Genomic DNA, 18,122 nt, shown 5'->3' with positions numbered 1-18,122 from the left:
ATGTAACCATTTGTTGCATATTTTGTTGGGAAGAAAGAGTCATCATCATCCATTCATACTGCAATCACCGACAAATAACGTCCGGCATCCACAGCAATGTTGAAAAAATAGTCGATTTTCACTGGATTCACCTTACCCTAAGGTTGAAGAAAAACATGTGGTGAATTAAAATGCTCAGAGCTATAAGCAAAGCAATTTTTTCAGTTTAGTTTCCAAACCCACTACACTTGATTATCCCTGTTTTATTACCCGACGTGCGATTCTGGCAATATTTTTGAAAAAAAAACAGTGTTTTCGGACCGATTGAGTTAGCGCGCTAAAATGTTCGTTTTGATTTCACGAACAAGGAAAAATAAACAAAGGCGCGAATTGCATGAAGCTATTCCAATATTCTGGTAATGTCTGTCATAACTTGGGTTGAAGAATAATGTTTATTATATTAGGCTGTCAAAAAAATCCTGCGGATTTTTTTTTTGAATTTTCATTTGTTCATAAAATTAGTTACAATCATCTGTTTTAAGTCAAATATGCGCCGTTTTGTTCGATGACTTGTTCCCAACTAGATGCCAACTTCATAATACCCCTGTTATAGAAGCTCGCTTCCTTATTGACAAAAAACTCGGATAGCCAATTTCCGCAGGCCTCTTTTGTGGCTAACTTCTGACTACCTAGCTCGTTCGCCATGGACAAAAACAGGTGGTAGTCACTTGGTGCAAGGTCCGGACTATACGGCGGATGCAAAAGAACCTCCCATCCGAGCTCCCGGAGCTTCTGGCGCGTCACCAAAGAAGTGTGTGGCCTGGCGTTGTTCTGATGGAAGACAATGCGGCCTCTGTTTATCAAAGATGGCCTCTTCTTCATGAGTGCTACCTTCAAGCGGTCCAGCTGTTGGCAGTACAGGTCCGAATTGAGCGTTTGGCCATAGGGAAGCTGCTCATAATAGATTATTCCTTGACAATCCCACCAAACACACAGCAGAACCTTCCTGGCCGTTAATGAGGGCTTGGCCACCGTCTGAGCCGCTTCAGCGGGCTTCGATCACGACCGTTTGCGCTTCACGTTGTCGTAAGTGACCCACTTTTCATCGCCAGTCACCATCCGCTTCAGAAACGGGTCGATTTTGTTGCGATTCAGCAGCGATTCACATGCGTCGATACGGTCAAAGATGTTTTTTTACTTGAGATGCATTTTTGCCTTTGTCATAGTAGTACTGTAAAATAGGTCGTATTTTTTCTTTATTTTGCTCCATATTTGCGACACTATAACTCACTAACGACTTAACCAAACAAAACACTGTCAACGACTATATTATAGCGCGCAAAAATACCTTTCCAACAAGCTATAGTATGACTCAATACAATGAATACAACTAGAACTACGCGCTTACAACGACACCTCGCGGAAATACCGCAGGACTTTTTTTGACAGCCTATATATATTTTTTAACAATAAGAGTAGGGTTTACTGTATACCTGTCTCTGCATGAGAATAAAATAATCTTAAATCTCTAGTCCTGTTTCTTTTTCGTCAGAACGAAAGTTTATTTATAATTCTTGAAAGTCTATACACGAAAAACTTCAGCCACGAGCCTGGTTTCTCGTAATGACACAGTAGCTATAATTGATTAAATGTTTTCCATAAATAACACTCAACCCATTATTTATGGAAATCGTTTCTGGTAAACGTTTAAATATAGTCAAAACGGTCGTTAAAACAAGTCAATCCAACCGTATCCCCTGGTTTCGTACATAGCTTTACACAAAAACTCCGGGCAGAGACATTAAATCAGGCTTCGCGTCCATAATATCGTTTAGGATCGTTCGAGTAGCCCAGAACGCGACCATCATTTGTTCCGGTAAAAAAAGTGATTTCCCCTCAAAAATTATGTTCCCACTAAACGTGGGACTCAAAGACAAATAACGAGGGACTGCTCCAATCCGTTTCGACATAATACCCCGCAAAAAGCATTTCTAATGAGCTGCCGATGGTCGAACGTTTGGAACGATTCAAGTTATGCAATGGTTTCCGGAATTTGAATTCATTCGAGCAGCTGGTACACTTCACTCAACGAATACTTCAATGAATATGCATCTGATTATGGAATCCCTCTCTTCGAGCTGAGCGGTAAAATGTTGAATAATGCTCACTTACTTGCGTTATTTCGTGGAAGAATCTGCGACATGTGAGCTTCCGAGCGAACAGACATTCCGCCGTACGATTAGACCCGCTGCATATTCTGCCTATCCACCTTCGCATGCCGCATCCTCAGATTTTCAGCACTTCAAACACTCCGTAACGTGCCATCATCGTACTATAATACAATGTTCCTGCTAGGCTGGCGCTGGCGAGCATAAAAGCCTGTTCTAAAAGCGGGCTGTATGTGGTAGGAACAATATCCATTATAATGATTACGGCACTGCTTCACTTCTTTTTTCCATTATCAAAATTTCCACGATTTGCTCTCCCTCCGTAGTGAATGTCCACCCACAACCACTGTGGGACCCCGGACCAATTGTGGCGAAAACCCGCTTGGCGGAAGTTTCATAGAAGCCTGAAGAACAAAATCACCCACTTCTCCGCCACACACTCACAGAGTATTTATTCTTCTAGCTTTTTATCTCTCGAGCACGATTTCCTCCCAGACCAGCCCAGCGATGAATGCTACATATACACGAGGATGATTCGTATACATTCCCAACTATCCGTTCAGAAGAGGATGCAAATAAGGCTTCATTGGGAGGGAGTAAAAATGCAGCACCCTCAACTCTTCTATCCCTTCCGGACCTTATGTTTTAGCAAGCCACAAACAAAGCTGAATTGAATCTTCAATTAACACCAACTACCGGCTTCCTGTATGCCGGACACAAACAATACCACCACTATAAACCGAGAATGACGAACGTGCGACAAACTCCACTCAGAAAGGAATAAAATCGAAACATAATAATAAAAAAACAGTCCACTCTATTTACTATATGCCGTTACAAAAATAAACACGTCCACTGGAGTGACATAGATAGAAATAATGAAAACAATCATATAGCGATAGCGAAAGCAAAAAAAAAAGCTCAGTGAAATTAACCGAAAGTGACCAATCGGGTGCCCGTATTCACTTCGTTGTTGTGGCGTTATCTCCACTTAAGGACACGCACCTCACCACACTTTATGGACGACGTTCCGATGTTAAAACTTTCCCTCTCACAACAATTTCCCACACGCATTAAAGCCTACACACTCTGAATACATACAAACGCTATTCTTGCTCCTACAAATTGATTGTTTGATTTCTTGTTGCCCCTTTTTCAACTTCAGCAAAACTTCTATGATCAGCTGTAAAGTTTTTCTTTCTGGTCAACCTCCCCCTCGGCACCTCGTTATCAGCCACCTCAGCAGTGGATTGCCAGTGGGCGGTAGAAAAACCAAACGATGCGAACGACGGTCCTAACCAGACTGGCGGATGCCGACGGAGTCTGGTTCGGGATATGTATGGATGTTACTCTCCGGCCAAGCGGTCGGATTTCTCACTCTCAGCGCGCTGCCTCCTGGCTGCTTTTCTTCAGCAATGAAACGATGGTTTTTCTCACGGTGGCATCCTTCTCGGACCATGCCGAACGCGAACGCGATCGGGACAAAACAATGAACGACGACGAGGACGACGTCGACTGTGTGCTGTCAGTCAAAATAAAGCTACGTGCCAAAAGCCCGACGTGGAAATTGCTCCGAGCGCACACAACGCCACATGGCGATACACTGATTTTCCCGTTCGTCATTCGTCAGGTGATTCTCGGTTTGCATCCTTGCGTCGTGGAATAAATACGAATAATCATTGAAGGATTTGCATTACATCGAGTTCAACGGCTAGATACCCTCGGTAATTCAATGTAGTTTTCAAAAATAAAGATCGTTCAAATATTCAATTGTAAAATCTATAAGGTATACCGGGGCAAGCTGAAATTCGGGGTAAGCTAAAACGGAAATCATAACTTTTATTAGGAATGATGGATTGACGTGATAAAAATATATATTCAGTAATCATTAACTTTAACCCACCTTATGACAACCAATACCAGAGTATTGGAATGCCTTAACGTAATCCGCGTTTGTTTACTTTACCTTGTTCCGTAAAATCAAAACAAACATTTTTACGCGCTGACTCAATCGGTCAGAAAACACTGATTTTTTCAAAAATATCACCAAAATCGCACGTCAGGTAATCAAATAGGGATGATCAATTGTAGTGGTTTTGAAAACTAAACTGAAAAATCTTTTGCCATATAGCTTTGAGAATTGAAACTCGCCCCATGTTTTTTTTTTTCAACCCGAGGTAAGTAGAAACTAGTGAAAATCGATTATTTTGTCGGTGATTGTTGTATGAATGAATAATGATAAGTTAAAAAATAAGAATCATTTATATCTCGTTCCTCAGTATGTTCTACATTATTTATGAATACACAGATATGTTTCAAGTAAAATTTGTTAATTTTGCAGCTAGAGGTGGTTCAAATATTACGTAACGCATTTTTAATACTATTTTACCCTCCCTCTTCTCTACATAACATGTAACAAATGGTCATTCGCATAAAAATGTTTAGATTTAGTTGGATTTATTTCTAAAGAAGTTGCTACAAGCCATCCCCTCCTCCCTTTTTGGCGTTACGTAATATTTGAATATTGAAATGATCCCATAACCCTCATTAGTGGCCGTTTCGGGTGGCTCTAATCTGACAGGAAAGCGTTTAAAAGAGTATTCTTGATGTTATTGTTTCGTATATTAATTCCTAGTGTGTAGTGTCCATTTTGTGTGTATCAAACTATTCCCCCACATCTCACCTGTACCAAAATTCTTTTTTCCAAATGTTTATATGTAATTCCTTCAATTCAGTGTTTCATAAATCAGTTGTAGATAGTTCGAGAAGCAAAACCGCACATTAAACTCATGATAGTTCCACGTTCCAACTTATCCGATCTACGGATAAGTTGAATAAAAGCATATGAAAACTGAACATTTTCAAAATTGATTTTTTTCCGAAACATCCAGTGTGAATCCCTATTTTTTATAGAAAGTCATATGTTATACATTGTAGATGCTGCAAACAGATTTCAATTTAGTCATTTAGTGATTTTTCAAGATAACTTTCAAGTTGAACTTCGAAAAAAATCGTTCCAACTTGCCCCGGTATACCTTATATATATATCAAAATCTTTCTGATTCATATGGACTCGGAAATTACAGAACCGATCGACATGAAAATTGGTATGTAAGAGTTTTTGGGTCCAGCGAAGGTTTTTTTCTGATAGTTCGATACCCCCTCCCCCTCTCTAAGGGGGGGGGGGGTCTTAATCAAACAAACGAAACCAAATTTGGCATGTGGAGGTTTTTGGGTACAATAAATGTTTCTGTAGTGGTTGGCCACTACTCCCCCTCTCTAAGGGGGGGCTGCCATACAAATGAAACACAAATTGCAGCATAATCAAGAACTAATCACGCAAATAGAGCCAAATTTGCCCCACCCCCCTCTATCTACCCCGTGCCATACAAATGGAACACGAACTTCTGCATAACTCGAAAATTGATCAAGCAAATGGAGCCAAACTTGGGATGTGAGGGTTTTTATTTACGAGAAATGTTTCTATGATGGTATGACACCCCTCCTTTCGCTGGAATAGAGAGGGGGTCCCATAAAAATAAAACACATTTTTCAACCAAACATTTTCGACAATTTTCTAAAAACTCTTAAGAAGAATAGGAAAATTCGAAAAATTCAATTCGCATATGTTCTACAATTACATATTGACAAGCGTTTTAGTCCATTTGATGTTTGCGCTAACGAAATAAATCTTCGTTCGATAATAAATATAAATAAAAATGAATCGCCGAATGATTGATAAGAGCGAAACTCGAGAGAGGAACTGTCCGATTTAGGGCTGTCTTTATTCTATTATATTTTCTGTATCAAACACTTATTCCATGTAACGAAGAAACATGTTATTTGCAAGTGGTTGAAAAATCTTGAACGAGAATTGTGTCTGAAAACAATCTGATATTAAAATGATGAGTTTTGGTAGAAGTACTAGGAATTTTTATAGTAAAAGATAATTTTAAGGGGTAGATAAGAAGATCAATCAATGAACAATTCTGCGATTGGACTCATGAACAGAAGTAAAGTAAGAGAATGTGGATGTGATTACGAAAAATAAATTTTGGGCGGGACACAGTTTATCGGGTCAGCTAATAATTTATATTTGTGTTAACCCACAGTACACATTTTACATAACCCTATTACCATACACAACTAGGGTAACTTAACGGAAATATCACAGTTGATCACAACAAATACACAACACATCAAAATCGCCAATTGAATCCCATTGAATTCCCACGTACCCATTTTCTATCCTATAAGCTACTGCAACCAAAACATCTTCATAACTCATAACTCAAAAACGATAAAAATCACATCTCTGTTTTTTTTAATATGTTATGTGAAAAACCTCAATTTTCAAGAAAAAATATCAAAAAATAAAGGGCCTTCGGTTTGCGAATCCACTTGAACTATAAAAAAAACAAATACAATCAATAATTAGGAAAACATTTTTTTTTGTAAGTGTAATATTTTTCTTAAAGAAGACTAGATAATTTGCTTCAATTTGATATATCGATTATTTGAATCGGTCTGGTATTTCAAAAATCATAATTTTTTGAAAGTCCATTTGTCCATTTGAAATTTAATTAATATAAATTGTCACAAATGTCTTTTTTTTTTAGCATCGAGAGCGGATCGTCGGATTTGTGCTGTATATTTTTTTTCGTATTCGTCTCCGCCCAAGGCAGATCTATACGGCAAAATAAAGTGCAAAATAACGGATATGGACCATATGTTCTGCCGTGTGATCGTTGTTAGTCTAATTGAATTTCGCGTTGTAGCATTTAGCTTCGTGTTCCGTTGGTTTGAAGCGAAAATGGAAATGGAGAAACTATTCATTCACCCACCACATATATTTTTCATTATTTTATCCACACAGAAAGCAGGAATTGTCTCATCCGTAGGTACATAGAGCAGTTTCCGGGATATTTTATTCCACTTTGGCATCATTTATCGTAATATGCACTGCAAAACGTCCAATCATCAATTCTGACATCATCGAAACAATTGAACCACTGGTGAAGTAAACAAATAATTCGCGATGATCGAACTAAATGGTCCTTTTCAGGGTTATTAAATTATTATCAAAAAAATTAATACCGGGATTTTTCAAACACAGTCAAAATTAAATTAATATTAATAATTAATATCTGACAGTGCAACAGCTCTCTACAGTTTCCGAAAGATATAGGCTTCCATGACGAGCATCGTCATAAAAGGCCTCAGCACTACTTTGAAGCTCACAGCAAACATTTTTACGTGAACAATTTTTTTTCCAGTTCTGGTTCTGGTTCTGGTTTTCCATGGTAGTGTACTAAATTTGAGACAATGAATCGAGTCATAAGCCACAGACCCGAAGTGCAGCTCTCACCCGAAAACAGTCGTTTTGTTCTACAATCACAGACAATGAGTACCAGAAATTAGACACAGAGCTAGCTTGACAGGTTCATAAACATGCCTAGATCTTGAAAACATAGCTAACAAATTTCTCTCACATGCCATGAAGAGCTACACTGCGTTTCATAACTATAGAGCCACTCATTTTTTCCGAGTTTCCAGAGACATGCAAGAAGTCGGATGAATTGAAGTATATAGGGTAGGATATAACAACTATCTTCATTTAAAAGACTGGCCATTTGAACTTTATTATTGTGTTCAGGCGCGAAACATTCAAAAAACGAAAATTCCAGTGTTTCATAACTATAGAACCAGATGGAAAAACTATCACTCCTTTACAAAACTAACGTCAATTTCACATGAATTACAATAAGTTTCTAACTCGTAGGTCATCTTTAGTTCTCAATCAGTTCAAATAACCAATTCGGGGTGGTTTTGACCATGTTGCGCTATGTTTTAGAGTGTATCTCGTTCTTCGCAGAGGATACTGCTCGTTTAAGCTCTTCAAATCACTCATACTGCTTGTAAGTTGCATCTAATATTCATACGATCACTCTTCATAAGTTCTTGATAGTGTTTTGATCAGGTAAACAAGCTGACCAGTCCAGAATCTAAAGCCCCTATTTGATAAACCATGCCTTGGCTTTTCGGATAATACGAATTGATGCCAAATTACTCAATTATCACGGTGTTTTTGATCCAAAAACAGAAGTAAACGATTCTGAGGTGCTTCATTGAACTTCTGACAGTACATTGGTGTTGATGAAGAGCTATCTGAACCAGGCCGTTTTGAAAATATTTTCCTCAAACCATCAACTGCCGCCTGCAAACTTACGAGTTTAAACATTACATGCCACTTTCCGTAAGTCCTTCCAGTATGGATAAATTCAATTCAAGTTGGATTTATTTTCATCAGAAAAGTTCTCCTGATATAGTGGAATCCATGAGATTAGCTTCCAAATTGTTTTTTAGACCCGCAAATTTAGAGATGAGATGTTTATGGTTTGGGGAGAATTTTCTCAAAAAGGCCAGGTTTTACATCAAATACAATGTAATAATTGGGTAATTTGGCATCAATTCATGAACTCCGAAAAGTCAAGACATGGTTTATTGAATAGGGGCTTCAGATATTGGACTGCTCAGCTTGTTTACCAGATCAAACCCCTATCAAGAGCTTATGAGGAGTGATTGTACGAATAGTAGATGCAGCTTACAAGCAGTATGAGTGATTTGAAGAGCTTGAACGAGCAGTATTCTCTGCGTAGAACACTAAAAAACACACTAAAACATGGCGTAGCTTGGTCAAAACCACCCCGAATGAGTTATTTGAAGAGATTGAGAACTAAAGATGACCTACGAATTATAAACTTATTGTAATTCATGTGAAATTGACGTTAATTTTGTGAAGGAGTGAGAGTTTTTTCCATTTGGTTCTATAGTTATGAAACACTGGAATTTTCGTTTTTTGAATGTTTCGCGCCGGGACAATAATAATGTTGTAATGACCAGTCTTTTAAATGAAGATAGTTGATATATCCTTCATATACTTCATATACTTCATATACTTCATATACTTCATATACTTCATATACTTCATATACTTCAATTCATCCGACTTCTCACATATCTCTGGAAACTCGGAGAAAATTAGTGGTTCTATAGTTGTGAAACGCAGTATATTTCGACTTGTACAGAGACTCCTCAAATTTTCGAGGCACTTCTGCACTACTTTTTCCAGAATGTCCTTCCATCGTTTCAGTACCACTCATCCCGTGGATGGAACTCATGAGGCATTATCACATTGAAAAAGCAGAACAAGACTAGAACCATTTGATGTTATTTATAACCTGTGTAATTTTGAAACAGCTGATTGATGTTGAATTTGTAAAATCAAAGTCACTAGCAAAAATTTCGTGAACTGATGTTTATTTCATTTCAATTTCAGAAAATTACGTCAATCTATCCAGCGGGGCAAAGTTCATCGATCTGAACCATATTATGCTTTTTGGAAAGCTTATGCAACGTACCATAGCGTACCTCCGGGGATTTTTAACGTACCTCAATAGTTTCGGAGTTATATAACTTTTTAAGTGCGCGCTGGAGTAAATTGTGATCGTCCATAACTTCTTAACGGCTTGACACAGAAACACCGAAATAGCAAATATCGAATGTACCAAAATTGTACTTTAAGAAAATGTGTGGGTTTTGTAACTTACTTCAAAAATTAACATACTTCTCTTATTAAAAATTCTGAAAAATCTTCATATGCGTTATATGACTACAGACTCGGATTCCTTGTCGAATTCTAACCGGATTTCATGTATATATGTCTATACTTAAGTGAAAGTAACAGTATTCATGATTAAAATATGTTGTACTCTTGAAATATTTCAATTAGGCAATTGAATTAATCTAATTTGTAATTTTTTTAATCGACACGCTCACAAGACGTTAGATTAGATCAATTCTAATGATTTTCATCCTGTTCTGTGCAATATCTCCGAATTCGTCGAAAAAATATTTTTAGAGACCCGTTTCGACATTACAATTTCATTCCATTCATTGAAGACCAATTGGTATTTATATGATACACTCAAGAAAAGCTCATTGAACTGCACATTCGAAGCAGGAAAACTAACGATAGATTATCCGCAAACAGAATTGATATGTCACGTACAACGTACCTTCCTAGTTTTGGCTGAAATGTGTATGCGAACTTAAAGATTTTTCATGAAATATTTCCATCAAATATACCATCTAGTATTTCATACTGAGTTGTTAGAAAAAAGCTCATCAATTTTTATGTTCGAGGCATAGAAATTTACGTTAGATCATCCCCAATCAGAATTGGTATGTCACATGCAACGTACCTCGCTAGTTTATGGTGAAATTTTTTATTGAACTTATAGAATTTCATTGAAATTTTTCCACCAAATATATCATCTAGTTTTTCATATCGAGTTGTTAGAAAAAAGCTTCTCGATTTATATGTTCGAAGCATAGAAATTTACGTTAGATCCTCTACAATCAGAATTGATTAGTCACATGCAACGTACCTCGCTAGTTTATGGTGAAATTTTTATTTGAACTTATAGAATTTCATTGAAATTTTTCCACCAAATATATCATCTAGTTTTTCATATCGAGTTGTTAGAAAAAAGCTTCTCGATTTCTATGTTCAAAGCATAGAAATTTACATTAGATCTTCCCCAATCAGAATTGGTATGTCACATGCAACGTACCTCGCTAGTTTTTGGTGAGATTTTTATTTGAACTTATAGAATTTCTATGATTTTTTTCCACCAAATATATCATCTAGTTTTTCATATCGAGTTGTTAGAAAAAAGCTTCTCGATTTATATATTCAAAGCATAGAAATTTACGTTAGATCCTCCCCAATCAGAATTGGTATGTCACATGCAACGTACCTCGCTAGTTTAGGGTGAAATTTATGATTGAACTTATAGAATTTCTATGAAATTTTTCCACCAAATATATCATCTAGTTTTTCATATCGAGTTGTTAGAAAAAAGCTTCTCGATTTATATGTTCAAAGCATAGAAATTTACGTTAGATCCTCCCCAATCAGAATTGGTATGTCACATGCAACGTACCTCGTTAGTTTGTGGTGAAATTTGTATTTGAACTTATGGAGTTTCTATGAAATTTTTTCATCAAATATACCATCTAGTTTTCCATACTGAGTTGTTAGAAAAAAGCTCTTCGATTTTTATGTTCTAGACATAGAAATTTACGTTAGATCATCCCTGATCAGTATTGGTATGTCACATGTAACGTACCTCGTTAGTTTTTGGTGAAATTTTTATTTGAACTTATGGAATTTCAATGAAATTTTTTCATCAAATATACCATCTAGTTTTCCATATCGAGTTGTTAGGAAAAAGCTTCTCGATTTATATGTTCAAAGCATAGACATTTACGATAGATCCTCCCCAATCAGAATTGGTATGTCACATGCAACGTACCTCGCTAGTTTAGGGTGAAATTTTTTTTGAACTTATAGAATTTCATTGAAATTTTTCCACCAAATATATCATCTAGTTTTTCATATCGAGTTGTTAGAAAAAAGCTTCTCGATTTATATGTTCAAAGCATAGAAATTTACGTTAGATCATCCCCAATCAGAATTGGTATGTCACATGCAACGTACCTCGCTGGTTTTGATGAAATTAGCAAAGTGCTTTGGATTTCCAATATTCATCAGCGCCGAAGATTTTACGTAGAAATCCAAAATCTCAACGACAAACTCAACGATATATAGACGACGCAGATCTGATCAGCCGTTCTCCTGTGGTGATGATATGTTATACGTACGTGGGAAGAAACTTGTTTTATAAATAAAGATAAAAGATTTTTTGGGTCAATAAACTTATTTATTTCAATCTGTTAAAATATAATTAAATCCTAAAGCTAAAAAGCACTTACAAATAACTATTATACTAAAGTAGAACTACGATGAGGATTATAATAACTTAATGCTAAAATTAACTAGTTCCTGATAACTAAAACAGTAAATTAATTGAGCTACACTAAAAATATGAGCTAGAAGTATAGAGTGATTCGTTAATGTCATTCAATGGTTCTTTATACTAAAGTATACGAAAGATTTTAAAGTGATTGTATATCAGTAAAATTATTTGACTTGCTCTGAAGTAATCATAACTAAAATAAAAAATAAAAGAAACTAATATAACAATAAAACCTGATAATATAAATAATAATAGAAACATTAAAAAAAAAGAAAAAAGAAAACAAAACACTGATTTACCTTTATTGAGTGAGTCAAAGGAATAGAGATTTATTATTTGAACGAAAATAAGCTCAAAGTGTTACTATTAACTTTGAAATGTAACTTACGGAAATTTGAAAATCTCCTTTATTTTATAAATTTCTAGTATATATGAGCAGAACAGGGTTAATATTTTTGAATGTTCGTGAAGGTTTTTTCCGCAAGTCATCAAACACTTCTCACTTTCCATTCGGTCTTGCTAAGAATGAAATATAATGTCCAATTTGATTCTTTCGCATTGGTAAATCAAAATGGACGACACCCCGTAATTTGAAGAGATTATCGCAAAGCACAACTTCTGATTGAATATCGTTAATGGTGATATCCTTATAAGAATTCATTGAATCAGGTTTTTGACAATCCACAAATAATACATTGTTACAGAAAACATGTGCTTCCATGTGAGCCTTACATTCATTACAAGTTTTTTCAGGAATTGAAATAAAGTTACTTATATTTGTTAAATTACGATCTTCATCAAACACGTTTATAAATATTGGAAGAAATTTCAAATCTATACTTTGCTCAAAGTGACATTTGAAATGCACAGATATTGAGGGACTCATCTTTATTTTCTCTGCCAAATAACAAACATTAGTCGCACAGGATACTTGTGTGAGAAATATATTCGATTCAGCGTTTTGTTTATGTAAATCAAGCAGAACTTCATTACGAAGTTTTCTAGCAGGGGCTTTGAAATCATTTTCTTTTATGAATAAGAGTAATTCTGCAACCGGTATAATTAACTCATTATGCATATTGATATCCCAATCAATCATCAATGATAAAAGTATTTGCGCTAATGAATCGAATGCGCAAGTGTTGCTAGTTAAAATAACCTTATTTTTATGTGATGTTTTGCCGCCATTTGTAAGAAACGGGATATCTAATAGTTTCTCTGGCCCATGATACAGATTCTGTGGCTCTAGAATACTGTAAGCGCTTCTACGTCGTCTGCCTTCATCAATCTCTGCCCTCCCTCTCCAGTTTTCAACAGATTCCATTTCTTCGAATCCGATTTCTGCTGTTGCTCCTGGAACATTATCCACAATCTTGCATTTGTCTGGGGACATATGTTTATCACAAACATTTTCTGAACCTTTATTCGTAGACTCCGAGTCACGTGATTCAAATACTTCTGACGATGCTTTCAAGTATTGTAGAGAACACGACAGGGAAGTGCAATATTTAATTATAAAATAATCTGCACGCAAATTGGTTTTACCCTCAAAGATACTTGTTTTCATTTCTTTGAATGAGTTCTCAACTGCTGCTGAGGAAACGCATGAATCAGATGACTGGAACGCGTCTATCATGATTGCTGACCACATAGGCAATGTTTTTAGAAGTTTCTTGAATTCCATGATACATAATGGAGCATAATATAAATTATCTCTTCCATTATTACAAGGAATGATATTCCGAAATAAATCCTCTAGAACATCGTTTTCGTGTTCGTCATCAACTTCGTATTCGATATCTATGGATTCATCATGATCATAAGTGAGATTGTCAATTTGATGGGTTTGTATAGATTGGATCAGAAACTTTAATTGATGCTGCATTATTGAACCTTCTTCCTCAAATGGACTCAATGCCACAGTTAACATCGCTGAAATTATGTTCATAGCGGTTTTGAAATTTCTGGTTTTAATTAAAACGCCGAAAACGTTCAAATAAAATTTGCGACTGCGAGGGTCAAGAGCTTTAAAAGTGTTGTTTCGATGTAAAATTGCTACAAAATGTGCAACATCAATACGAACAAAAGATCTTGGAAGCTCGACATTTCGTTTCGCAGCATATTCGAAGCATGCATTCAAATACTCAGAACGCGTTTTAAATTGAGTAAATACATGAATAATTGCAATTATTAAAGCGGATGAAAAGTCAACTACTATTTCATGAGGAATGCCAAAATCTCTAATCCATTCTCCCAAGCAGGAAGATATTTGGAAGCCGGTATGCCTCGATGAAACGAAATGTCCAACTGGAAAACTTCTATATCCCTTTGTGCATATCACTATATTATAAATGAAAATAGTAGGTGCAAAACCATCAATATCCTTCAAAGGTACCCTAACCATCGACCCTGTGGCATCTATTGAAAGAATTGTTCTGCCTTGTTTTTTAAGAATTTTAAACATTTCTCTTTGTATAGGCAGCCAAAATACAACTACAAAAGGTCTTCGGCTCACCACTTTTATACAACCTCTAAATCTGGTATCATTAGATGCATTAAAAATATCCAAGGCCTCAAAAACATCGTCATGAAGATATTCGCTTTTAAGATTTTCGAAACGAATTTGCGTTATCTTCTTAAGCGTGGGAATCATGTTCATGTTGATGATTTGTTCGGATTCATTCTCGGTATTGATTCTATCATTACAAACATTGAGAGATGATTGGAACTTTGCTTTTTTTGCAATTTCTTTCCTTTCGTCACCAAAAATACGTCGCTTCGTTATATGCGTTGTTTGAATTCCAGCATGATAAATCAATTCAATTTTCTGTTGAGTTCTATTGCCATGAACATCAACATAAGCGCCACAATCGTCACAACGAGCCATTGTTGTTAGTTCCCCATTTGAAAAATCATGAGATTTGAATTTAAAAACACATTGACGCGCTTCAACTGTTTTTGAAATAATTTTTGAAAGTTTCGTACTCCATCCATAGGGAAGTCGTTGGCGTAAACGTCGTCCATAGCGAACATACAAAGGTGTCAGGATATCCAAACCCACATCAACAATGAATTTATTCTCAATATTTATATCACTTGATTGTCCGCTAATGGTCAAGTCTGTTTCGGAAGAAATTGGAGTATCATTATCAAAATCATTAAAAATTTTATGTACGTGCCTTTTGAAAGCCAAATACACAACCTTGGAAGAAAGCTTGGCATCCCCTTCTAACGAATAAATATCGTTTAAAGTTTCGGCAATATTCGAATAAACTTTACATTCGGAATTCGCTAAACCAGCCATAACCCCATTACTATATATCAAGTCTTTTTTGAAGTTTTGGAAAATTGCATACACTTCATTCCATTTAAAACCCTTCATTTTTGTAGTATTGAAATTTAATTTACCTTGAGCTTATTTTCTGGAAGCAAAGAAAATATGATATAAAAATCTAATTTACGTTGAGCTTATTTTCTGGAAGCAAAGAAAATACGATCAGTAAAAAAGCAGTAATTTCGGAAACACACTAACTCGTAGCAAATTCAAAACGAGTATGAAGATTTCTTCTGAACATGCCATGCTTAAATATAAACGAAACGGTTGAAAAATAAATAGAAAACAAAAGAATACTGAACAGGTCAAATTTCACAAATGAATCGGGAATTCCTATATGAATGAATGAAATTTATTTGTCGCCTTTTACATAGCTGCAAAAAAGAACGGCAATATCCGGTTTTACCCTTTACAGGTAGATTAAGTTATACCCTTATTGGTGCATTGGATCTAATCAATTGGTATGGCATTTACCTGGTTCCAGATAAACACATTTATTAACTTCTCGTCGATACCCTAAAAATGTATTCAATGTGTGGTTTAAAAGGAAGTATAAGTTTTCTGTAATATCATGGATTGGATGGATTGCCAATAAAATGATTAATTTTGTTTGACTAGAGTTGATGCTTTTAAATTTTCGAAATTGCATGTCTTCAAATGCTTCTCACTTCCCATTAGATCTAGTCAAAACATAAATACAGTAAAGTATACAGTATACCCACAAGTCTAATTTCCACAAAAAACTTCGGTCGATGGCGATGTTCCTAAAAGAAACAAATTAATAATTTCATTGGCAATCCATCCAATCCATAATATTACAGAAAACTTATACTTCCTTTTAAACCACACATTGAATACATTTTTAGGGTATCGACGAGAAGTTAATAAATGTGTTCATCTGGAACCAGGCAAATGCCATACCAATTGATTAGATCCAATGCACCAATAAGGGTATAACTTAATCTACCTGTAAAGGGTAAAACCGGATATTGCCGTTCTTTTTTGCAGCTATGTAAAAGGCGACAAATAAATTTCATTCATTCATATAGGAATTCCCGATTCATTTGTGAAATTTGACCTGTTCAGTATTCTTTTGTTTTCTATTTATTTTTCAACCGTTTCGTTTATATTTAAGCATGGCATGTTCAGAAGAAATCTTCATACTCGTTTTGAATTTGCTACGAGTTAGTGTATTTCCGAAATTACTGCTTTTTTACTGATCGTATTTTCTTTGCTTCCAGAAAATAAGCTCAACGTAAATTAGATTTTTATATCATATTTTCTTTGCTTCCAGAAAATAAGCTCAAGGTAAATTAAATTTCAATACTACAAAAATGAAGGGTTTTAAATGGAATGAAGTGTATGCAATTTTCCAAAACTTCAAAAAAGACTTGATATATAGTAATGGGGTTATGGCTGGTTTAGCGAATTCCGAATGTAAAGTTTATTCGAATATTGCCGAAACTTTAAACGATATTTATTCGTTAGAAGGGGATGCCAAGCTTTCTTCCAAGGTTGTGTATTTGGCTTTCAAAAGGCACGTACATAAAATTTTTAATGATTTTGATAATGATACTCCAATTTCTTCCGAAACAGACTTGACCATTAGCGGACAATCAAGTGATATAAATATTGAGAATAAATTCATTGTTGATGTGGGTTTGGATATCCTGACACCTTTGTATGTTCGCTATGGACGACGTTTACGCCAACGACTTCCCTATGGATGGAGTACGAAACTTTCAAAAATTATTTCAAAAACAGTTGAAGCGCGTCAATGTGTTTTTAAATTCAAATCTCATGATTGTTCAAATGGGGAACTAACAACAATGGCTCGTTGTGACGATTGTGGCGCTTATGTTGATGTTCATGGCAATAGAACTCAACAGAAAATTGAATTGATTTATCATGCTGGAATTCAAACAACGCATATAACGAAGCGACGTATTTTTGGTGACGAAAGGAAAGAAATTGCAAAAAAAGCAAAGTTCCAATCATCTCTCAATGTTTGTAATGATAGAATCAATACCGAGAATGAATCCGAACAAATCATCAACATGAACATGATTCCCACGCTTAAGAAGATAACGCAAATTCGTTTCGAAAATCTTAAAAGCGAATATCTTCATGACGATGTTTTTGAGGCCTTGGATATTTTTAATGCATCTAATGATACCAGATTTAGAGGTTGTATAAAAGTGGTGAGCCGAAAACCTTTTGTAGTTGTATTTTGGCTGCCTATACAAAGAGAAATGTTTAAAATTCTTAAAAAACAAGGCAGAACAATTCTTTCAATAGATGCCACAGGGTCGATGGTTAGGGTACCTTTGAAGGATATTGATGGTTTTGCACCTACTATTTTCATTTATAATATAGTGATATGCACAAAGGGATATAGAAGTTTTCCAGTTGGACATTTCGTTTCATCGAGGCATACCGGCTTCCAAATATCTTCCTGCTTGGGAGAATGGATTAGAGATTTTGGCATTCCTCATGAAATAGTAGTTGACTTTTCATCCGCTTTAATAATTGCAATTATTCATGTATTTACTCAATTTAAAACGCGTTCTGAGTAGTTGAATGCATGCTTCGAATATGCTGCGAAACGAAATGTCGAGCTTCCAAGATCTTTTGTTCGTATTGATGTTGCACATTTTGTAGCAATTTTACATCGAAACAAAACTTTTAAAGCTCTTGACCCTCGCAGTCGCAAATTTTATTTGAACGTTTTCGGCGTTTTAATTAAAACCAGAAATT

The 18,122-nt window shown here is 35.6% G+C and overlaps 1 protein-coding gene across 4 annotated transcripts in view; it reads right to left on the bottom strand.

Annotated features, from left to right (window-relative positions):
- LOC129768722 (nucleoprotein TPR) overlaps positions 1–3,466 on the bottom strand; it is a 330,016-nt gene extending 326,550 nt beyond the window's left edge. The window contains exon 1 of one of the 4 annotated variants that reach the window (XM_055770553.1): positions 3,083–3,466. The gene's annotated coding sequence lies outside the window, so the exon portion shown is untranslated. The remainder of the gene's footprint in view (positions 1–3,082) is intronic. The other 3 variants (XM_055770549.1, XM_055770551.1, XM_055770550.1) reach the window with 3 other exon arrangements.
- Between the last annotated feature and the right edge of the window lie 14,656 nt (positions 3,467–18,122).

Source organism: Toxorhynchites rutilus, chromosome 2 (assembly GCF_029784135.1).
Source record: "Toxorhynchites rutilus septentrionalis strain SRP chromosome 2, ASM2978413v1, whole genome shotgun sequence".
Taxonomy (NCBI): Eukaryota; Metazoa; Arthropoda; class Insecta; order Diptera; family Culicidae; genus Toxorhynchites; species Toxorhynchites rutilus.
Note: the sequence above shows the minus strand (reverse complement) of the source record. Positions and strands in the feature narration are given on the sequence as shown.